Below are 26727 nucleotides of genomic sequence, written 5' to 3' on the forward strand. Positions count from 1 at the left end.
ATATTATGTTCGTTGCATAACCATATTGGCAACACATACTAATAGCATAGAAGTTCATGTGGATTGCATGGTTATCATACATCTTGTTAATAAGTAGGATTTGCAAGTAAACATAGCATAATCTCATAAGAATGGTTCATGGGTATTCCAACAACATTTACAAGGCACATTAACAACATAGAAGTCACTGGAACGTAAGGGCATATCATGAATCCTTCACTTAGTCACAATTTAGCTATATTGCATGGTTTCTAGTTCCTTAGGCATTTTATCAAACACCTTACATGCACATCTGAAGCATAGGTGAAACCATCAAATTATACATCATGAACAATCAAATTTACATGTTTCCAACTCATATGATATCATGAATTCACAAAAACATATAAAGATTCCATCTTGGGAATCACCCAATATCAATAACATGATCATCAACACCCAACAATATAGAAATCATACTTTATAATAAAAAAGAGGAAAACAAACAAGCATCAACATGGGTATGATCATATCACCATAATCAACCAAGCTTTTGTATTTTAAAGATTGATTCTTGAACTCCACAGATAAAAGGAATCCATGGATGAACACTACGCATACCTTAGAAGGAAGATTCTTGATGATTGACGGAGGAATTTCCTTGAAATCGGATCTTCAAGCTTAATTATGCAACCCTAGTTGTTTTTCTTCTTTAGTGCTCTTGGATGATGAGCTTTGAGAAGAAAATAGGGTTGTAATATATTTAGGAGCTATATATTTTGTAGGGTTAAGTTTAAGGACATGTAAGGAGTATTTAAAGACTTAATTACATTAAAATAACTCCAAACAGAGTGTTTTTGACACCTGGAATTGACTTAGGCGGTGCCCAAGTGATCGCCGATGCTTGGGTTGGGCGGTACCTAACCAATCAGCTATGCTTGGGTTAGGCGGCGCCTAACCAATCACCTATGCTTACTGTCTCTCATGAAAATGGGCATAACCTTTCGCTCGGGTATTGGATTAAGGCGAAATTTGTATCGTTGGAAATCTAATTCAATTCTCTACAATTTGGTGGGTCTAAATCAGCAAAAATACCACATTAACATCGAGTTATACTCGTTGAAAGATGACCCTTGAAAAATCAAACACTAAAACTTGATGTTTTCAAAAACTCTTAGCTTGTATTACCTTAAGTGACTCATATGAACATACTTAATGCATCATAAGCTATCCTATCACTAGGATATTCATTGTAAGTCATGTACTCAAGTATGAATCACAGGATAGGAGATTTCATACGTAGGAATACTTATTCACTTCCTAGCTTAGAAACATGTAGGGTATTACAATATCTCCCCCTTGGGAGCATTCATCCTCGAATGAGAATTTACTAAGAAGGGATACAAGACAATAGAACCTGAACTGAAAATGAATAACTGAAACTTGATCTCATGACTGGCATGCTAAACATACTGAACTCGTGCATATCTGACACATGGACAACTGACACATGAAAGCATGACTGAGTATGAAATAGTTAATAGGTACACAGTTTATACCGGAAACATAAATGTGAGACTTAATAAGCTTAAGGAGAACTGTTACCTTGAGCTTGATCTAAATTGGTGGGGAAGAGGTGAGGATACTTGGTATGTATATCAGCTTCTGCTTCCCAAGTAGCTCCCTCATGAAACTGATTTTGCCAAAGAACCTTGACTAGAGGGACTTCTTTGTTCCTCAATCTATGAGTCTGATACTCTAAGATTTTGACTGGAATCTCTTCATAGGAGAGGCTGTTCTGAATGTCGATGCTCTGAATAGGGACAACAACTGCTGGGTCACCTATGCACTTCTTTAGCAAAGAGACATGGAAGACTGGATGGACTGAGGCTAGATCTGAAGGCAACTCAAGCTCATAAGATACCTTGCAGAAGCGACAAAGAATTTTGAAGGGACCGACATACCAGGGACTGAGTTTCCCTTTCTTGCCAAACCTCTTCGTTCGCTTCATGGGAGAGATCTTAAGATAGGCATATTCATTGACCTCGAACTCAAGATCCTTTCTACGAACATCTGCATAGGACTTCTGTCGGCTCTGAGCAGCCCGGAGTCTCTCTCTGATCAACTGACCTTTCTCTAAGGCGTCGAATACTAAGTCAGGACCTATGATAGAGGCCTCACTAACTTTGAACCAACCAATCGGAGATCTACATCTCCTACCATACAGAGCTTCAAATGGAGCCATCTGAATACTAGAATGATAACTATTGTTGTATGCAAACTTAATCAAAGGCAAGTGGTCATCTCGACTTCTCTTAAAGTCAATTGCACACGCGCTTAGTACATCTTTAAGAGTCTGAATGGTCCTCTCTACTTGACCATCTTTCTAAGGATGAAATGTTGTACTAAGATGGACTTGGGTACCGAGACCCTTTTGGAATGCTTTCCAAAAATGAGAAGTGAACTGGGTACCTCTGTCTGAGATGATACATAGTGGAACACTACATAACCTAAATAACTCCCTGATATAGAGTTTGGCATAATCCTCGACAGAATAAGAAGTACTAACAGGAAGGAAATGCTCTGACTTGGTCATCCTATCTATAATGACCCAGACTGAATCATGCTAATGACGAGTTCTAGGCAAACCTATCACAAAGTCCATGTTAACTTCTTCCCACTTCCAAGTAGGAATGGTGAACTCTTTCATGGAACCACTAGGTTCTTGATGCTCTATCTTAACCTGCTGACATGTAGAGCACTTAGCCACAAACTCTGCAACATATCTCTTCATCCCACTTCACTAATAGATCTCTCGCATATCACGGTACCTCTTAGTGTCCCCTGGATAAATAGAGTATCGTGCACCATGCGCTTCTGTAAGTATTCGCTGCCTTAATTCATCTACACCTGGAACATATAGATGATCCTGACAACAAAGAACACCATCTCCCCCTTGGGAGAAAACCTCAACTTTCTGATTCTGAACTGACTCTTTGAGCTTGACAAGGCTAGGATCCCTGTCTTGTTTCTCTTTCACCTCAAAAACTAGAGATCACTCTAAACTACTATGAACACATACACCACCCTCTGAAGAATTGACTAAGCGAACGCCTAGTCTGGCAAGCTGATGGATCTCCTGAGCTATCTTTTTTCTTACTATCCTCAATGTGAGAAATACTACCCATGGAGAGTCGACTGAGAGCATCGGCCACAACATTGGCCTTGCCCAGATGATAAAGAACACTCATGTCGTAATCCTTTAAGAGCTCTAACCACCTTCTCTGGCAAAGATTAAGATCTTTCTAGGAAAAGACATACTGGAGTCTTTTATGGTCTGTGAATACATCTACATGAACTCCATAGAGATAATGCCCCTAAATCTTCAAGGAAAAAACTACCGCTGCTAACTCAAGATCATGAGTAGGATAATTCTTCTCATGTGGCTTTAACTGTCTGGAGGCGTAGGCTATGACCTTACTATGCTGCATGAGGACACAACCTAAACCAAGTCTAGATGCATCACAATAGACTACAAAACTATCTGAACTATCTGGAATAGCTAGAAAGTGGAGTGCAGGTAAGTCGAGTCTTCAACTCTTGAAAGCTCTTCTCGCATGAATCTGACCATTGAAACTTAATCTTCTTCTGAGTCAATCTGGACATGGGAGATACAATAGAAGAAAATCCCTCAAAAAACCGTCTGTAATAGCCAACCAAACCCAAGAAACTCCTAATATCTGATGGAGATACGAGTCTAGGCCTGTTTCTTACTGCCCTAATTTTCTGAGGATCTACTCTAATTCCATCACCGGAAATAATATGGCCAAGTAATGATACTGATCTTGGCCAAAATTCGCACTTGCTGAACTTAGCGAATAATTGGTGATCCCTGAGAGTCTGAAGAACAATCCTGAGATGGTCTGCATGATCACGCTCTGTGCGAGAATAGACCAGAATATCATCTATGAAGACTATGACAAACATGTCCAAGAACTGCTTAAACACACAGTTCATCAAATCCATAAAAGCTGCAGGGGCATTGGTAAGAACAAATGACATGACTAAAAATTTGAAGTGATCATACCGAGTATGAAAAACTATCTTCGAAATGTCACATTCTCTAACTCTGAGCTGTTGATAGCGTGATTTGAGGTCTATCTTGGAGAAGTAACTGGCACCCTGAAGTTGGTCATATAGATTATCAATCCTTGGAAGAGGATATCTATTCTTGACTGTGACGTTGTTGAGTTGACGATAATCAATACACATCCTGAGAGAACCGTCTTTCTTGCGCACGAATAATACTGACGGACCCCATGGGGAAACGCTGGGTCTAATGAATCCCTTATCTAAGAGATCCTTCAACTGATCTTTCCATTCTTTGAGTTCTGCTGGTGCCATTCTGTATGGCAGAATAGAAATAGGTTGAGTATTCGAAAGAAGGTCTATGCCGAAGTCTATTTCCCTTTTAGGAGAAATGCCTAGAAGATCTTCGGGAAAGATATCTAAGTATTTATTAACAATAGGGACTGTTTCAAGGCTGGGATATTCAGAACTAGAATCTTTAACATGCACGAGATGATACATACACCCCTTAGAAATCATTTTCCTTGCCCAAAGGTAGGAAACAAGTTGACCCCTGAATGTGAAATGCTACCCTTCCACTCTAGGATGGGCTTATTCGGGAACTGAAAATAAACTATCCTATTTCTGCAGTCGACTGTGGCATAGAAGGAATGAAGCCAATCCATGCAGAGAATGACATCAAAATCAGTCATCTCTAACTCCACTAAATCTGCTAACTTGGATTTCTGAGATATCATAACTGGGCAGTTCCTGTATACTCGTCGGGCTGTGATGGTTTTACCTACTGGGGTAGAGACTAAGAAGGGCTCTGCTAGGACTTCAGGACTGATTTTGAAATTTCCTGCTATGTATGGAGTAACAAAATACAAAGATGCACCTGGGTCTAGAAAAGCATAAACATGAACATGGAAAATCTGTAACGTACCAGTAACGACATTAGGAGAATTTTCCAGATCTTGTTGGGACTGAAGAGCATAGAGTCTGTTTGGGCGTTGCCCACTGGTATCACTGGAAACGGCACCCTGCTGGTTTGGGCGACTAGACTGAGCTGTAGAATGATTTTCCTGACCCTGAAGACTTGACTGTAAACATTCCCTAATCCTGTGGCCTGGCTTGCCACAACCAAAATAGACATCATTATTGGAATTGGTCAATGACCTTCTGGACTTAGTCAATGAACTCCTAAGGGTCCTCATCAGACTTAGACCCATAGAAAGATGGAGGGTTCATCTGGGTAAAGTCCCGAACCCTAGCTGCTTTGGGAGTGGCCACTGGATTGGCCGGAATAACTGGTGGCTGTTTATTTTGTGCAGCCATGGACTGAGCAAGTGTGGTAAATGTGGCTCTAAACTCCGTATGGGAAATATGTTCGCCCAAAGGATCTTCGGTCTGAGGAGCTGGCTGGTTTCTTCTCTTTGGGGCCATAGTCAGGAATAAGAGAAGAATGGATTAGACTTAGAGTTTAACTTGTGATTATGCTCACTAGCATGACATGAATAATGAACAAAAGGGGACTAACTATTCCTGGAACATCTTATAGCCTCCCGCACATAAATGTGGAGCGCAACACACCCATGTACAAGACTCTACTAGATGTGGCATTCAGACTTTCTAGGACTCTATTGAACCTTAGGCTCTGATACCAAGTTTGTAACACCCCGATTCGCTGAACCAGAATGCTACACGGTGCTCATGACCCCGAGGGACCACAATCTAACCCATGACTGATATCTATACCCGTATACTGCAAATTATGATATAATAATACGGAATACATGGAACCGTAAAGCCATAAGGTTCAACTAAATACAATCATGTGGGTGAAAATACCTAAAACAACTCAATCTGAATGTAAATCTGAAAGCCTCTAAACTGTATGAATAAGGAGTTGAAGGAACATGTCTCCAACTAACTCTGTAAAAATGAACTGAAAAAATAAATAAATGTATCAAATCATATTGTCCTCGAATCAATGAGGACTCACTGTATCTCTACGACTGGAATGCTACCACTACTGCTGGGCTGGAGCTCGTGTCTCGGAACCTATGGTGTAACATGAAAAGAAAGAACCATAGCTCAAATACGTCAGTATAATTGGAGTACTGAGTATATGAGGAAGGTAGGCTGAACATAAAGGGTTTCATGTATGAACAACACTGACTGACTAATATGAACGTGGGAGTGCAAACACATATATATAGAAATTGGGACCGCGAATACGTGATAGCATAACCTGCAAGCTAATACATGGTTTACCGATAACTGTCATGACTGAAACAAGCATAGGTGAAACAATCAAATTATACATCATGAAAAACCAAATTTACATGTTTCCAACTCATATGATATCATGAATTCACAAAAACATATAAAGATTCCATCTTTGGAATTACCCAATATAAATAACATGATCATCAACACCCAAGAATATAGAAATCATACTTTATAATGAAAAAGAGGAAAACAAACAAGCATCAACATGGGTATGATCTTATCACCACAATCAACCAAGCTTTTGTATTTTAAAGATTGATTCTTGAACTCCATGAACGAAAGGAATCCGTGGATGAACACTACGCATACCTTAGAAGGAAGATTCTTGATGATTGAATGAGGAATTTCCTTAAAATCAGATCTTCAAGCTTAATTATGCAACCCTAGTTGTTTTTCTCCTTTAGTGCTCTTGGATGATGAGATTTGAGATGAAAATTGGGTTGTAATATGTTTAGGAGCTATATATTTCGTAGGGTTAAGTTTGGGGACGTGTAAGGAGTATTTAAAGACTTAATTACCTTTAAAATAACTCCAAACGGAGTGTTTTTGACACCTGAAATTGACTTAGGTGGCGCCCAAGTGATCTCCTATGCTTGGGTTGGGCGGCGCCTAACCAATCGCCTATGCTTACTGTCTTTCACGAAAATGGGCATAACTTTTCGTTCGGGTATTGGATTAAGCAGAAATTTGTATCGTTAGAAAGCTAATTCGATTCTCCACAATTTGGTGGGTCTAGATCAGCCAAAATACCACATTAAAATCAAGTTATACTCGTTCAAAGATGTCCCTAGCAAAATCGAACACTTAAACTTGATGGATTCAAAAACTCTTAGCTTGTATTACCTTAAGTGACTCATATGAACATGCTTAATGCATAATAAGCTATCCTATAACTAGGATATTCATTGTAAGTCATGTACTCAAGTATGAATCACAGGATAGGAGATTTCATACATAGGAATACTAATTCACTTCCTAGCTTAGAAACATATGGGGTACTACAACTTGTAGGGTGTAAGCTTGTACATGATTGGGAAAACATAATAACATGTCATTATTCCACTATTTACTTCACATAGGAAATTTAGCAAACACTTAGGGAGCATGGATTATCTACATGATAATGGTAAACATATGTAAGCATGAATACAACATACAATTTCAATATCAAAGGTTAAGCATACAATTCATATAATTCACCACATAACTATCTTAATTTCATGGAAACTTATAATTAAACATAAATTGGATCCCAATTACTATCATGAACATGGATACATTCAATTCCAAGCATAAAAAAAAATCATAAATCATAAATCTTCAAGTTTTACAAATGGATTCTTGGACTCTATGGGTGGAAGGGACCCATAGATGAACACTTTACATACCTGAGAGGATTAATCCTTGAAGGTTATTGGTGAGATTCTTGATATTTCTCTTGGTTTCTTAAAGTTAAGATTTTGTATTGTAGAGAGAAGACTCTTAATTTTGGGGAAATATTGAATAATAAATGACTTAAAATGTTTTTAAGGATTTTATCCCCTATCTGGATGTAATAAAATCATGGGAAAAGACTTATTTAACCCTAGACAAAACTTTAGATTTCCATCAAAAGTTTCTGAAATTACTCCCTGGCACGACGCGCCGGTATCGTGGTACCTCACTGAAAATTGACAATTGTCATTTTGACATACGCTGCGATGCGCTACTGGCCTAAATGTCGGTGTTTAACAACTGAAACTTAAAATAGCTATAACTTCTTACCCCGATTATCGAATTTAGGGGAATTTTATATCGTTGAAAAACTAATTCAATTTCCTACGCAATGTTAGGCTCTAAACTAAAAAATACTGAGTATTCAGAAAAAATTTATGTTGGATCACTCCTATACTTAGAGTTAATCTAGCCTAGGGAAATACGGGGTATTACGGTTGAACCAAATACTATTGGAAAATATCTTAGATATTAAAGAGAAGTAGTCTGCCAAGCTTGGGAAAAGGGTTGTCCAACACTTCAAACAAAAATAATTTGATTTCCACAACTCCCCATGATAGAACTACAGATAAACCATAGTTATTTTTATTTACCTTGGCTGGAAATAAGAAGGGTTTCTTCAAGAACACTAGGAGAAATTAGGTTGTTGTTTTTTGTTAAGAAGATCTTAAGAGAAATCTGATTTTTCTACAAATGAAATAATAGTGAAGTGAGCTTATCTTTGGTCTCAAAAGAATCCCTCATGACTGTCTCTCTCTCTCTTTAATTTGGACTAGTTATTTCTTCTTGGTCAAAAGGTCCTAGTAGGTGATGCACCTACTTGGTTCTTTAAGCTAGTCAAGTAATCACCTACTTGCTCTATTAGGCTGGTCAAAAGGTCCATTTACCTTAAGTAGGAGATGCAACTGCTTTATCTCTTAATTTGGTTAAATAGTCTAAGTAGGTTATGCACTTACTTGGCCAATGGACTTGGACCTTGTGGATCTAAAACTATTGGACCTTTGCTGCCCATTTTTCTCCTTTTCTATCTCCTAGTTTAGGCCAAAATTAATTCAAGTAGGTGGTAGTGTATTTGACCCAATAAGCTAGTCAAGGGAGTCTTACACACCTACTTAGTTCTTAGATTGGTCAATAAGTCAAAGTAGGTGATGCACCTAATTGTCACCTACTAGATTAATATAAGTCAAGCAAGCAGCTAGCTTATTAATTCCATATCCTAAGTCTCAAAATGTTAACTTAATACTTATATGCACTAGGACACTTTAATTATTTTATTTACATTTAACGCTCAACTCTAACCTTTAAGCTCAAAAACCACCTTACTTTTCATGTTTAAATACCTTCATCGATGCTAACTTAGTCATATACGTTCCAAAATATATAGGGTATTACAACTAGAGATATTGAACTTAACATCAGGAGGTAAAGAAGGAGAGATAATGGCCCCTATATCAGTTGGCTCATTGTATCCCAAATCATCTTTATTATTAACATATGGATGAACATACTGATATGCTGGGATCACTTAAGGTTGACTTCTGTCCTGATTTCCACCGACTATTGCTCGACGGTATGTTATCCATCTCTACTCGGCTAACTCCATTTGAGCTAGCATCTCACTAGTCTGTCTATCAACAACCTTCTAAACTCCGTTTTCAGGGAGATTGTCCCTCTTCAACTCTGACATCCTACTATGTGATTATAGGATCTTTTTTGAAATTAGTGGGAGTAAGGGATTACCTTTACTCTGTGTGCTAGGCATACACCGGTGTATGCCCAACTAAGAACAAAATGAAAAACCCTAAAACTTTAATGACTTCTATCCATAAATCAACACTGTATTCCCAGGCATCAATGCCAAGTTATTGATGATGTCCAAGCAATACCTCCTTTAGATGATGGTACGGTCGCTGTCAAGATATAGTAACCCTTCTAAGGTTGGGTTTGAATCCCAAGGGAATACGTGGAATTGCAGTTATCAACACTCGAAGTTTATGGGTCGCACTGGAAAGTAAATGAGGGATTTTTTTGTAGTAATCTTGAGCAAGTAATAATATTAACTTTGGTTATAATCAAGTGTAGGTGAACACTAGGATTGCGTTCCCCCTGGCTTCTCAACTCCGTAGGTTTATCATGCTACGTTGAACCATCCCAATACCTTACATGTAGAATCAATAAGTTAGTACCTTCTATAGTCTATTGGACAAGTAGAAACATTTCACCCTTTACCTTTTGAGTCTCAGGATATCGCATTACTAACCCTTATATTGATCCCAGTTAACTATTATCTTTTGAGTCTCCAGTTATTAATTGAAAGCTAATCATATTACTTAGATATTACCTAGTAGCTTGGATCGATAGTTAAACCTTAAATTACTGATGTCATTATCTTTTCCTAGTCACTACTCCTCTTTCGAAGAAAGTTGCAATATCTAGGAGGGATCCTAACTTTTTCAACCGCTAAGATAACAATTATACTGAAGATAGTGCAATGCATGCCATGAGTATTGGTTCCTTTCAACAATTAGCCAGGATTTGCACAACCCTAGCTGTGGGTTTTTAGCCGCTCATACTTGTGAAGAAATCAATGAAATTCATAATTGAGACCTTAGATGAAATCAGTATGATAAGATGAATAAAAACCCAAAATCATAACTTGATTAATTAACTGAAGTTAATACAAGACCATACAAAGATCAAAGACGGATCTTGGAATGAAAATATGTTTCTGAGTATCTAAAGTGTGTAACCCTTACTAAAAAAACATAAATGGTATTTATAGTACATGAGAAAAACCTAAAAACAAAGCCCGAACAAAATAGGAGAAAATCAGGTCGGTGGCCACATGTGTTTTGCACCACGGGCGCAGGTTGTACCTACGGTCTGGCTCCAGGCACAGGTACGAACCACAGGTACTGGATGGGAAAAATTCTTGCAAATTATCTCTTGGAATTTTGGAATTCTGGAACATACTTTGTGTACCTGTGGTCCGTAAGTCCTACTTGCAGTCTGTGGGTTAACTTAGTAAGTTTTAGGAGTCAGTTTTTCAGCTCTTCTTCGATTCCGAAACATGCTTAGATCATGATCGAGTCAAAAGCATCCTGAATGTCCATAATCTCTCCAAAAGTAAAAAAAATACCCTTTTTCATGAACTTAGCATCTAAAACATTATTTCTTGAAAAACATACCCAAAATGGATCATATCTAACAAAAAGGCATCAGAAACTTGCATATTTTCTTAAGTGTCGAAAGTGCTATATCTCTATAGCACATTTGTATACAACTTCTCATTCCTCAATCTCTGAAGCACAATCCAAAAATGCTCCTCATGTTTAGTCTCACTGTCAGAATACACCAGTTATCATCTATAAGTACAATAACATATGAGTTGAGATACGATGCAAACACCCGGTTCATCAAATCCATGAATGTGGTAGGGGCATTGGTCAACCCAAAAGACATGACCAAGAACTCATAATGACCAAATCGATTCTGAAAAGCTATTTTTGGAATATATATAAAGCTCTAATCCTCAACTGGTGATAATCAGACGTCAAATCAATCTTTGAAGACATCGTAGAACGCTGAAGTTGATCAAGTAAATAATCAATGCGGGGAAGAGGATACTTATTCTTAACTATCACGCCGTTCAACTGTCGATAATCAATACACATCCATGTAGACCTATCCTTCTTCTTCACAAACAAGATATGTGCACCGTAAGGTGATACACCAAGTTAGATAAATCTCTTATCCAACAACTCCTACAATTGATCCTTTAATTCCTTCAACTCTATTAGGGCCATCCTATAAGAAAGAATAGAAATGGTCTTGGTGGCCGGCTCAACATCAATAGCATAATCAATATCACAATGCAGAACACATTCGTAAACTAACAAAAAATACTGAAAAAATTTAAGAAAAGAGGTAAAACAATACTAGTATCATGAATATAAGACAAATAAGCTAAACATACCCTCTCAACCAATCGATGAGCCTAAACTTAAGATATGACTCTTTTGTGTCCCGAATGAAGTGCACCCTTCCAAGTTATCCTTGGCACACCCAGCGAAGCTAAAGTCATAGTCTTAGCAAAACAATCTAAGACATCATGATAAGGAGCCAATCAATTCATACCCAAAATAACATCAAAATCAACTACGTCTAACATAAGCAAATCTACCCAAGTCTCACAGACACAAAAAGTCACAACATAAGATTGGTGCGCCGGATCCACCTAAAGAATCTCCTACAATGGTAGATACATGAATAGGCATGGCAAAAGGCTTACTAATAGAATCAAAACCCGAAGCAAAATATGTAGAAACATAGGATAAAGTCGATCCAACACAGACGCAGATCTGAAATAAATAGAGAAAATACCTGTAATCACGGTATTTGAAGCATCAGCCTCGGGTCTAGTTGATATAGCATAGCACTGCACACGACTACCAACTGCCTTAGGGGCCTCACAACCACCCCCAAGAGCTTCACTACCTCTGCCATTTGCACCTCTAGCAGTATCCCTACCGTTCACTATTGAAATATAAGTAGCCCTAATCACATGGCGGGGGAAGTCCATGGCCAAATGGCCAACCTTATGACACACATAAGAAGTTATATGGCCTACCTCAACAGGAGAAGGAGCCACTGGGCTTGAATGGTCACCCTGCACTGCTGAACCCAAAGATCCACCACCTGAACTCTATAACTCCAACTATATAATGCTCTGAAAAGACACTCTAAATATAACCATCTGAGAAGTAGCCAACTGAAGGAAAACATCTAAACCCTTCAGAAACTTCTAAATCTTCTCAAACTCGATGAAAATACTGGTATAAGTATATCTGGACAACGCATTAAAGCATACCTCATACTCTATTACAGTTATGAAGCCCTACTCCAGTTGGTCAAACTCATCATGCATCTGATCTTTCAAACTATAAGGCACAAATCTTTCTAGAAAGGCATAAGTAAATTGGTCCCAAGTCAACTCAGGAGCATCAACAGGTCTACAACCAACAAAAAACCTCCATAAATCTCTCACAATATCCCTTAAATGATAGGTAGTATAAGCCACTCTATGCGACTCAAGAAAAGATAAGTTATACACCTTCTCCCAATAATTAATCAAGAACCTGTAGGCATTATCACCTACAACACCACTAAATCTAGGAGGAACTAAATGAGTAAATCCTTCAAACATCTTTTGATCATCAGAAGACATCACAGTACTTGCAGTAAGAGGAGAATAGTGAATCTAGCAGGTTAAGATCCTATTTTAGAAGGTAACATAGATGAAGGATGAACTCCTGATCTCGCAACACCATTATTAAATGTCAGTGTTGAAATAAGAATATGACTTGGATTCTAAGGAGTACCCTAAATAAATGCAGGTGCAACAGGAAGATCCACACTTTGAACTGGAGGAACACCCAACATAAACAAATAAGAACCTTCTAAACAGGTTAGCAAATACACCAACAATCCCTTCAACACTAGGGCAGACAAACTCTGGAGAACTAGAGTAGAACCCACACCTCCAACCTACTCAAAATGAGGCTCAGGGAAGAGTCCCCTAGCACTCTTCCTAGATGGGGCTAAACTATGGGCCCGTTCCTACACTCAAGTTTGTTTATGACTTATGGCTCACCCTCTTGACTGAACTCTCTCTCCAGAAGAAGACTTCACATCTCTGACCTCACTGGACCTAATCAACACCATCTGCGTGAAAAGAGTGAAACACAACTCAAAACACAAGATATGAAAAAACTTCTCCCAATAAGGATTAAAATAACATAAGTTTCTTAAAGACATCCTATAGCCTCTCGAAGAAAGATACGTATGTCTATATATCGATACACGAGACTGTATTAGAAATCTCACTCGTACACTATTGAGACAAATGAAACCTGGATGCTCTGATACCAATTTGTCATGATCTAAAATTGATAGGTCATGATGGCACTTATCGCGGTGAACCTTGACAAGCGAGCCTGTCACACAAACCTATACACGAAGGATAAAAAGATAGAAATAACTCCAAGGTAAGTCTTCTAGAACAAAGCCAAACCATACAAGTATAATTAATGTGGAAGAAAATATTAACAATGTAGCCATAACTCTGAAAATAAGGTGTCAACAGTATAAGAACGTATCTAGTACAACTCAAATCTAAGGAAATGCATAAGATATCCAAAGACAAGAGAAACTCTATCTCTGAAATTAAAAAAAAAGACATAGTCTATAATAAAAGGTAGCATAAGACTCTGGACACCTAAAAATAATAAACTACTTTAAAAGCTCTAACAATCGCCCGAGTCAAACAATGCGGGGAACACTCGAACCTGAATCTGCACCAGAAGGGCATAGTAGGAGTGAGAACGGTCCACTTGTACTCAATAGGTTTTATAGTATGATTGAGAAAAGTAGAAAATAAAGCATGTAAAATACACACTAAGGGCACGTCACCTGCAATTAGAAAATATTCCATAATGGTAGCCCACACCGATTGCACTAACAGTTCTAATATATCATAATTATAACAACAACGTTGTATGTAGAATACAAGTATACATTATATTACATGTAAATAAAAATAGAAAAGAACATGTATATACAAGATGATGAAGTATAATAATAGGATATAGAGCAAATAGACATATAACAAGTCAAGATTGCAATCCCATAACTACATCAATCACAATAAGCAAAATGCAATATATAAGAAGATAATTTTGATGATGATGCAGGAGGTTAGAACATAGCCTTGAGGTTGACATACAATTGTCGAGGTTGACACACAGTTGTCAAGGTTGACACACAATTATTGAGTCTTCTCCGCCATAATCCTTCGGAGAAGGTCCATAATATTCAATATTTGATACCAATATTTAGTATATTTATAGTATTTTTCGTGTTTCTCAAAGCACATACATAGCATAAGACACAAACTAAGTATACATACATAACAACAAGCATATATATAAAGCAATAAGATAAATAAGTTAAATGATGTGTATGATGATATCATGATTCAATGTTCCCAACCATTCATAATGAGTATTTCCTCAACCAATCCATAATGATACATTTCCATAACAACATGAACTAATATCTACTTATTATTTCCGTTCATCTATAAATTTCATCATGTTTCATACACCAAAAGTATGAATATATATCATAATATGCCAAAGGTACCATAATATACATTTGCAACAACACAATACAATATTCATATGTATTCAAGACAATCAACATCATATAGGACCTGACATGGTCATACATATTACATAATATCTCAATTTCAACAATTTCATCATATATAGGCCTTCATACAGGCACAACACATATATAGTCATTTTTCATAATTATTTCCAACCCTTAACATGTATTTTGTACCAATAATTACTACCCAACCCAGTCTAAAAGAGTTAAGCCATGACCTACCTCGACGGCGATTCACAATACTTTAACTGCAAATCCTTACTTCTCACAAACAGTTTCATAATCAACTAAAACAAAGAAATATAGAATCTATGCATCAAAACATATCTAACGATACCCATTTTTCCTACTCTGGTTTGAGATCAAAACTGACCCACGAAATGAATTTCTAAAATATGAGGGTAAAATCATAAATTTATTACAAAAATGTGTCTCTCGTGCTTTTAGAAATCTATAATTAAAAATTCAAGTAAAATCGAGTTAAAAATGAGGTTCAGTTCGAAGAAAAACCATCTTTAGACTTACCGAGTAAAACCTTTAAAGTCCATAAAAATTCAAGAATTGAAGTTGTTTTCGAGATAAAATAAAGGAAAAATAAGTAATTATAGGATTTGAAACCTTATTCAAGTGAAAAGAAGTAAAATTTGATGATAAATCAAGTAATAAGGTTTTTGGGGTTTTGAACAATTAAGTCAAGAATAAAAGTAAGAAAAGAAAGAAATTTCACCTTAAATCCGTAAGAGAATCAAGAAATAGATGTTAATCTAAGCTTTTCAAGCACCCACAAGCTTCACTTTTAAGCTCTCACATTATTTTAGCATTTAATTCTTAGGGGTTAAGGAGAAAGAATGAACAAAAATTGGGTAAAAGGGACTTTTTATACTTGCACTAGGTTTCTAGGCCCACAAGGTATAAATCGCATGCCCTATATGTGATTTACCCTTTCTGCACAAGTTAACCTGATGTACCAAATTTTTAAGTCCGAAACAAATTTCGATTGGGTGTCTGAAATTTGTTCAGAGTCTGATATACGCAAATGAACTATGTAGCCACACTAAATTCAACGTTCCGGACACAATCGCGGTATTAGATTTTCAAAACAAATCATCGTTTTCACAGAGTTGATCTTCGAAATCCAAAATTATAATTTTCTAAATCGAGGATCAAAGTGAGATTTAAAAGTCATAAAACCTATCAAAAGATGTTACCACCCTAAAATAGATGCTTCAGATTTGCTGGTGCAGTCCATTTAGCTATCTATTGCACCGATTAGAAGATAATTACAGAAGTCCAAAATAAGGCTCTCAAAGCCTCCAAAAACTATAATATCGCATAAATAGAATCAAAATGTATCGAAAACCATGGCAATCACCTCCATACCCCAAAAAAACCACAATACAACAATGAAAAGGGGTAAAACTATCAAATCACATAAAATCACAAATTTCACATATTTCATTAAATTTCAAGTCGTTACATTTATATGTTTGTATCTAGTGATACACATGTATTTGTATTTGTAGTTTATTATTCACGTTTCTATCTGTATTTTAATGTTCCAATTTGTACTTGTATTTTATAGTCTATAGTTGTATTTGTATTTTATAGTTGGCGAACCCCCCATGAGTCCTACATCGTGAAGCTTTAGCTTTGTAGGTATATACGGGAATTGTGTGACGACCTCATGCATCCTCCTCCTCATCATTATCATATACATTGAATTTAATTTATTGTGTTTATGTTGTGTTGTATTGCCATATTGACTTGTCATTTAGCATTTCTCTTATCTTTCTTTATGTGTATTTAATGATATTGTATCTACATGTTCTCCCTTGTTATACTTATATGTGACATAATACATGCTTGTATTTTATCATGGTGTGTTGTTGAAATACATGTGATATATTAGAACTGTTACTACAACTGATGTAGGCTACCATTGTGGGATTTTTTTTATTACAAGTGACGTGCCCTTATTGTGTATTTTGTATGCTTTATTTCTAATTTGCTTGGTCAGCCCATGATACCTACTGAGTATAAGTGGACCGTACTCACTCCTACTTTACCCTTTCGGTGTAGCTTGAGGTTTGGATGTGCCTCGAGCTGGTTGATTTTTAGAGCCTTCAAATTTCTCAAGGTAGCGGTTAGACATTCATACATCCGAAGTTCACCTCAATCTTTCTGTACTAGTTATGTCTTTATTAGTGATCTGTGACAAATATTTTTTTGTGGTTATTTTTCTGATGAACTTAACTCCAAAATTCTCTTATTAGTTATTATACTGTTGACACCAGGATTTGGGAGTTATGACTGCATGTGTTAATTTTATTCTTTTGTTTTAATTATATTTGTGTGGTTCGGCTTCGTTCTAGAAGTCTTATATTGGGGGTATTAATGTCTTTTCTCTATTGTATATCAGTTTGGGTGATAGACTTACTTGCCGAGGTTTGTCAAGACAAGTGTCATAATTGTTAGGAAAAATGTTACTACAATATTGATATTGGATAAGAATTAATAATAGCAAGAGATTTATCACAAACACTATGTCATGGCAAGCCACTGCCTTGAAAGCAATTTCAGCCCGACTCTGGTGCAAATTCTTCTAGTCTGTCGCTACCCAAGGTTCCACAGCTATTTCTAAACATGTACACTCGTAGCTGGAAGTTTGGAGGTTGCCTAAGCCAATTTCTCAAAATTTGACAAAAAATAGAAAGCCAAGACTAAAATAGAGAATTGATGAGGGGGAGAGTAATTTGACTTCTATGTTTTCTGCATGTTTAGCTCACAAATGATTCACCTTAAATAGGTATATCATTTACGTTTTATCCATTACAAGAGTTAAAGAAGAGAACAGAGTTAATGTATGTAATGTAACATTACTCTTGAATTAATGACAAAGTCATAAAATAACTTTTAAGACTTCTGAATGCCTCTTCTTTCACAATGTGGCATTTATAAGAAACCGTCATTTGTATCACATTTAAGAGTAGTAACTCTCCCATCCTATAGATTCTTATGACTTACGGATGTTTACAAATATTTATTATAGATAGTTTAAAGAGTTTTTAATCTTTGCATTAATTAAGAAGGAATTATCCTTCAATCCCCAACTAATGCAAAGATAAAGAATGGAATAATTTTTGGGCAAAAGGAAGGAACATATACTTAAGTGTCAATATCTTTCGATTTGAATTGACATGTAGTGATATGAGGCAACAACAAATACCTAAAAAGTGAAGTACTCTTGAACTAGATGGACATAAGTTGAGACCCCCACAACACATAGCATATCCTTGATTTTAAGCAAGCTCCACAATACTACAAAGTGTTTTTATGGTCATGCACACAAAACTTGAGTCTCATGAGTGCTTTAGAAAGACGACCCAAGTCTTTCATATAAAGTGACCAAACTTTTACACTCACATAGGTGATCCATCAAGTCTATCTCATAAACCACCTTAAGGCTATGGATTATTAAGAGAAAAAATAAGCTCAACCTTATACTACACAACCTCATGCCATAGGGATAGGATATGTAGTGTTTATTGAAGGCCTATATGATTTTGTTTGACCATAAATGGGTATCCACTATATTACCTTAATCCACGGGTTTTAGCCTCATCCCCCTCGATGATTCAAAGACTATTTTCCTTGTCGAAACCTTAGTCATAGGATCCACCAAATTTCTTTTGGATCTTACATATTCTAAGGAAATAACACCATGTTTCAACAATTGTTTAACTACACCATGTCTGATGTGAATACACCCCTTTTAATCGTTGTATACACTATTTTTAGCAATCCCAATTACCGCATGTGAGTCACAATATAAAGAGATTGGTGAAATTTGTCTTCCCCATAAAGGCGCATCTGTTAAAAGATTTCTCAATCACTCGGCTTCTTGCCCTGCCAACTCGAGAGCAATGAATTCAGATTCCATGGTAGAACGTGTTATACAAGTCTGCTTTGAAGACTTCCATGAAATAGCACTTGCACCCAAAGTAAACACATAGCCACTGGTAGAGCTAACTTCATCATTGTCAATCACCCAGTTTACATCACAAAAACCATCTAAAATGGCAGAAAATTTATTAAAATGCAAACTCCAATCCATAATACCTCTCAGATACCTTAACAAGCGATGAAGAGCATTTTCCGGTGTTCACTACTGAGATTATGAGTATATTTACTCAATCTACTAACATCATAAGCTATATCAGGCCGAGTATAGTTCATGAGAAACATTACACTCCCAATTATTTTAGCATATTTAGTTTGAGAAACACTGGAATCTCTATTTTTTTCAAGTGTATGCTAGGATCATAAGTAGTTCTCACTAAAACTACATCAAAATAATCAAACATTTTCAATATCTTTTCAATATCATGAGACTGACACAAAGAGAAATCATTAACACTTTGTTTGATTTTAATCCCTAAAATCACATCAGCTTATCCAAAATCTTTCATTTCAAATTTAGAAAATAAAAATTTCTTAGTCTCATTTACAACATTCACATTAGGGCCAAAGATTAACATGTCATCCACATTTAAACATATAATCACACAATCTGATCCTATCATTTTGTAATAAATACAGGTATTAGATAAATTAACAATAAAGCCATTATCCATTAATGTAAAATTAAATTTTTCATACCACTTCTTAGGTGACTTCTTAAGTCCATATAAGGACTCTCAATTTGCATACATTATCCTCTTGTCCTGGGACCACAAAACCCTCAGGTTGCGTCATATATATCTCTTCCTCTAAATCACAATTTAAAAATGCAGTTTTAACATCCATTTGGTGTACCACTAAATTATAAATAGCGCCTAGAGCAATAAGAGTTCTAATGGTTTCTATTTTAGTCACAGGAGAATAAGTATCAAAATAATAAACACCTTTCTTTTGGTTAAAGTTCCTAATCACAAGTCTAGCCTTATATTTATCAATTGTACCATCAGGCCTCAATTTCTTCTTAAATATCCATTTGCTACTTATGGGTTTACAACCTTTAGGCAAATCATACAAGTCTCACGTGTGATTGGAGACTATAGAGTCTAATTCACTTTTAACATCCTCTTTCTAAAATATTTCATCTATTGAACTCATTGCTTCATCATAAGTTTTAGGGTCTTCTTTTATTAAGTAGATAGACGTTAATTCATCATTTAAAGTATCAATATCAAATCCCTCAGTTAAGAAGATGTTAATAAAATTAGGACCAAAACTAGTCTCAATTCTATGTTTTTTACTCATTCTAAGTTCATTTTCATGCTCATTAGCATTAACACTAGAAGTGGGCATAACATAAGAGTTAAAAGACATAGATACGAAGTATTATTTTGCACATCACTATGCACATGATTTTTCAAAGAAAAAACATGCTCAAAAAATTTTGCATCTCTAGATTCACAAATAGAATAATCATTTAGTGACATAAATCTATATGCAACACTACTTTGAGAATAATCAATAAAGACAATGTCAAAAGTCTTAGAGCCTACATTTACCCATTTAAAATCAGGTAGGCCAACCTTAGCCAAACACCCACACACTTTCAGAAATTTCAAGTTAGGGGCAAACCCTTTCCATAACTCATATGAGGTTTTGTCTAACTTTTTATGAGGGACTTTATTAAGAATATAGCATGCAGACAAGATAGCTTCCCCCCCCTCCTCCCCCCCCCCCCCCCCACCCTCCCCCCCGCCCCCCTCCCCCCCACATATAGTCAAGTAGACCTGAGCTTAAAAACATAGAATTCATTATTTCTTAAGGGTTCTATTCTTTCGTTCGGCTACACCATTTTGTTGTGGAGTATATGGAGCACTAAACTCATGGATAATACCATTTTTTTTATAAAAATCTTCCAGAGTTTTAGTACTATATTCACCACCTCTATCAGATCTAAATCTCTTAATTTTTCTGTCTAATTAATTTTCTACTTCTACTTTAAATTTTAAAAACATGCTTTCAGCCCCATCTTTAGACTTAAGGAGGTATACTTAGTGTACCTAGAAAATTCATCAACAAAATTAATATAATACTTCTTTCCACCTTTACTAATAGTGTTCATAAAATCTGCTAAGTCTGAATGTACTAGTACAAGTAATTCGGTCTTTCTAGTAGTAACATATTTAAAAGATTTCTTGGCATGCTTTGCTTCTACACACACATGAAATTTAGAAATATTATCAATATTTAATGTAGTAATTAATCTCATTTTTCTAAGTCTTTTAATAGAAGCAATATTACCATGACCTAGTCTACCATGCCATAATTAATAGACTCAGCAATATAAGTAGAATTAGGAATATTGACAATCTCTTGATCAATGTTCAGTACAAATAAGTCCCCACTAAGGTATTCCTTCCCAACAAAGTTTCCTCCACGAGAAATAATTATTTTATCATCTTTAAAAATAAGTTTAAAGCCTACTTTGTTGAGAAGTGCTCCAGAAACTAAGTTTCTACGGAGCGAGGGAACATACAAAACATTGTTCAAGAATAATATTCTTCCAGAAGTTAATTTAAGTAAAAATTTTCCTTTACCCAAAACTCCAGCAGTAGTGGAGTTTCCCATGTAGACATACTCGCCATTGGTGGATTCCTCAAAGTCATGGAATAACTCATTTTTGGCACAGAAATGCCTTAAAGACCCTATGTCCAACACCCACTCAGTCTTGTTAGAAACCAAGTTTGTCTCGACTACTACTGCCGCAATCACTTTATCACCCTCAACAAGATGAACTTGGGCATTATTTTGTCACCCCTATTTTGAGTTTCGCAAACTATCAAAAAAAGTTTTGTTCAAAGATATAGCCATTTATCAATATTGTATGTAAGAAAGCTCTTTCAAATTGTTGTGAAAAATGTTACTAAAATATTGATATTGGATAAGAATTAATAATAGTAAGAGAGTTATCACAAACACTGTGTCATGGCAAGCCACTGCCTTGATAGCGATTTCGGTCCGACTCCAGTGCAAATCCTTCTAGTCGGTCGCTTCCCAAGGTTCCACAGCTACTTCTAAACACGTGCACTCATAGTTGGAAGTTTGGAGGTTGCCTAAGCCAATTGCCCAAAAGTTGACAATGAATAGAAAGCCAAGACTAAAACAGAGAATTGGTGAGGGGGAAAGTAATTTGTTTTCTATGTTTTCTGCATGTTTAGCTCACAACTGATTCACCTTGAATAGCTATATCATTTACGTTTTATCCATCACAAGATTTAAAGAAGAGAACAGAGTTAATGTACGGAATGTAACATTACTCTTGAATTAATGACAAAGTCATAAAGTAACTTTTAAGACTTTTGAATGCCTTTTCTTTCACAAAGTAGCATTTATAAGAAACCATCATTTGTATCACATTTAAGAGTAGTAACTTTTCCATCCTATAGATTCTTATGACTTACGAATATTTACAAATATTTATTACAAAGAGTTTAAAGAGTTTTTAATCTTTTCATTAATTAAGAAGGAATTATCCTTTAATCATGACCCTTACATTTTTGGGCCGTGACAATTCATAGTAATATATGTCCTATTTTCAAGTCTTCATCAGGGATATCTTTTTAATTTGCTCATTTCTTTTCAATTTCTGAAAACAATTAACGTCAAAATTATTACTAATTCTAGCATATTTAGCAACTTCCTTTTTCTTGATCTATGAATTTGAATTTCAGAAACTTTTGAGAAAAAGGGTTAATCCAAAAAAAATGAAAAAGAGTTTGAGAGATAAGAATAATAAAGGTGATCTGAGGAAGCCATTTTTGTATACTGAAAGTTGGTATCACATCGGTTCAAAACAGTCTAATGTGATACAAAAATCACTATCATAATTACGTAACATAAACTTTACTCGTTGCTCTAAAACTTTCTTCGTACCCTATATATCTATCAAAGAAAAAATTATAGTTCCTCTGTTCCGTAGCTAGAGTTAGGAGATGATGTGATGAAGACTAAAAAAATGAGAGAATTCCAGCAATTTACTTTGTCATTGATGATCTTTAACTTGCCTAGAGGAATGGGTACTATGAATAGAAATATGAGAGCAAGAAAAATAATAGAGAGAGAAGTGAGAAAGGAAAGAGATAGAGAAGTGAGGGAAAAAGGCACAGGAACGTATCAAGATATATAACGGCAATAATGTCATTTTACTATGCCTATAGTGTAAGGAAGATCAATCTTTAATTAATGGAGGGAGTAATAATAGTCAAACTTAGAGTTTCAAAATATTATTAATGTAAAAGGAACAAATATATCCCCAACTAAGATAAATGGTACGTATATACCCCCCGTCATACTTTGGGTACACATATAGTCGCACTATTAATAAAATGACATGTATATGTCTGATACACCAATGATAGGGGCATATGTGTACCTAAAGTATGACAAAGGGTATATATGTACCATTTATTGTAGTTCAAGGACATATTTGTTCTTTTTTTATTTTAATTTTCTTATCCCATATAATTAACTCAAACCCATTACTCGTCCCAATAAACCAAATATTCGATCCGGTCCCAACTAAGATTCAAGAGAGACCTATCTAACATAAATATATTTTTCACTCCTATATCGATATATACACAATATGGTAACACTCATAATGATCAATTTAACAAAAATAGCCCACAACATTTAAAAACAATACCAAATAAATTGAACCCCTAATTTTCAATTTCCAGCAAAATTTCATCGAAAAAACACTATTCACCACTGATCAACACCATATAGCCACTGTCTCCATTGAATCAAAAATACCTCACCTACAAACCATCGCCACACCCCTAGATCCAGCCACCTCCGACTAAATCTCCACTCACGTCAACCAGTAAACACTAACTAGCAGCAATAACCAATTATTGCAATTTGATTGGGGTTCACATTTAAGAAGAAAATATAAGGAGTATCGAATTTGAAATAAAAAATAAAGGTTGGATCGAGTTGATTTGGAATCGAATTCGATGGGTTTATTGAGTTGGTAATGAATTTAGGATAAAAAATTAAAATAAAAAAGAAACAAATATACTCCTGAACTATGATAAATGGTACATATATATCCTTCTTCATACTTTAGGTACACATATGCATTATCATTTGCGTGAGAGACATATACATACCATTTCATTAATGGTAGGGGCATATATGTACTCAAAGTATGACAAAAGGTATATACATACCATTTATCATTGTTTGGTGGTATTTGTCCCCTTTACATACTATTAAAAAGGTCAATTTGATAAAATACACCCCTAATTAAAATTTTCTTAAAGAATATATCAAATCAATAAGAACGAAGTAAAATAAAACAGAAGGAGCAATCTTTTTCTCTTTATTCAATTTATGGTCCACTTGGTTAATGAGATAAAAAGAATAATTTGAAGATAAAATATGAATTTATTTTTAAAAATTAACTCATATAACCATTCATATAAGTTTTAAACTTAAAATAGCTATACTTTATTTTGATAATCCCGTTATAACCAACTTTTACATGTTGTTTATTTTTATTTTGAGTTTATCAACGTATGGGTAGGAATAAGGATAGGTACAAATCTTAGTTATTTTTATATCCCTTTAAACAAGCTAAATAAATAATTTTTAATTAATAATTACAAATCATAGTCATATTTATATCCCTTTAAACAAGCTAAATAAAAAAGTTTTTAATTAATAAGTTACAGGATCATATTTAGTATATAATTAATGTATCGATGTTACTTGAAAATATTAAACATAGATATATAGTGTATAATTGAGGAATAATCACTCCATGATTTATGTATAATTTATATGTATGCCTCCAGCAATCCCCCAATTATCCCACTAGCTTTTTTCTCCATAACTTAGAATTGGATTTCACTCATGAGTACAACTCCATTCTTAAAAATGAGCAGGACTTCTGGATGCTCAAATGAAGAATAAACTGGGTAATGGAGGGTGACAAAAATACCAGATTCTTCCATTCTTCGACCCTTAATAGAAGAAGGAGGAATAGAATCACCTCCCTCTAGGATCAGGGTATTTGGATTCATGATCAAGAAAAAATTAAGGGGGCAATTGTGTCCTTTTATACTTCCTTGTTCAGAACTGATCACCTAAGTGCCTAGATTAGATGTCAGTCTAACCCTTCTAATTCTGGCTCTATCTCCACTTCTAATCACCCTACACTTGATTTCATCCCTAGTTTAGTAGAATTAAAAGTTGTTTTCTTCTCCTTCCAAACTTTGAAGGCTCCTGGGCCAGGTGGAATGCATCCTTTCATGTATCAAAAATCCTAGAATACTTTGGCTCTCCTTCTCTTAGACTTTTCTACCACTACTTTCTCCCAAGGTACCATGGATAGTAAAGTCAACTCAACCTTCCTATACCTTATCCTAAATGTAGAAATGTCATCACTTTTAAAAACTTTAGAACTATTGAGCTCTGTAACACCCAGTATAAGATCATCACTAAAATGATTATTAATAGAATTAAGCCCTTTCTTTAAACTTTAATTGGGGAAACTCAAGATAGCTTCCTCTCCAAAAAAAAAGGGCTTCTGATAATGCCATCATTGTGCAAGAATATACTGACCACTTCAGAAGAATAAAAGGAAAAAATCCTAACATGCTTCTAAAGATTGATCTTGAAAAAGCCTTTGATAGGCTAGAATGGTCTTTTATTAGACAAGTCCTCACTTTCTTCAATTTTCCCATGGTCTGTCTAAGCTTATCATGTCTTGTATTTCTACCTCTTCTATTTCTATCCTTGTTAATGGGGGTTATACCCCCAGTTTTCAGCCGTCCAAGAGAATAAGGTAAGGTGATCCCCTTTCCCCTAACATTTTTATTCTTTGCATGGAGCTTCTATCTAGAAGGATAAACTATATAGTGGACACACTTCAATGGAATCCTATCCAAATTAACTACCGAGACCTGCAACCTCTCATCTTTTCTTTGTTGATAATATCACTCTTTTTGCTAAAGCTGACACCCTCAACTGCTCTAAAATTGCCAGAACCCTCAATAGCTTCAGCACCCATTCTGGCCAAAAAGTGAATTTAGGTAAATCTAAAGTGTTTTTCTCTTCTAATATATTTAGTTAGGGACCACCTCTCCTCCATTCTAGAAATCAAGGCCAACAACTTCTTTAGGAAGTACTTGGGCTTTCTCATTTTCTAGGGTAAACCTAAGCTCTCTGACTTTCAGTTCATTCTTGATAACATTCGTAACAAAATTGCAGGTTGGAAAATTTTCTTAACATGGCCGAAAGAACCACTCTTTCCAAAGCTTGCTTAAGTAGCATACTCAACCATGTCATGCAGTACATCCTCCTCCTAAGGAAAATCCATAATCTCATTGATAGGGCTCAAAGAAACTTCATATGGGGTTCCACTAATTCCAATAAGATAATGTACGTGATAAACTGGAATACCACCACCCAACCTAAGAACTTGGGAGGCTTGGGGATGCAGCAAACCAGTGTCAAGAATGTTACTCTATTTAGTAGTTTAGCCTGGAGACTTCACTCAAACTTTTTTTATTTATGGGCAAGATTCCTTCTCCAAAAATCCAATCTTAATACCAAAAGACACCCTCTCTCTCACTCTAAAACTTAGAGAAATATCCATAGAGGTTGGGACCTTTGTAGAGATATGGTTCAGTGGTC

Source organism: Capsicum annuum, unplaced genomic scaffold, assembly GCF_002878395.1.
Source record: "Capsicum annuum cultivar UCD-10X-F1 unplaced genomic scaffold, UCD10Xv1.1 ctg4263, whole genome shotgun sequence".
Classification (NCBI taxonomy): Eukaryota; Viridiplantae; Streptophyta; class Magnoliopsida; order Solanales; family Solanaceae; genus Capsicum; species Capsicum annuum.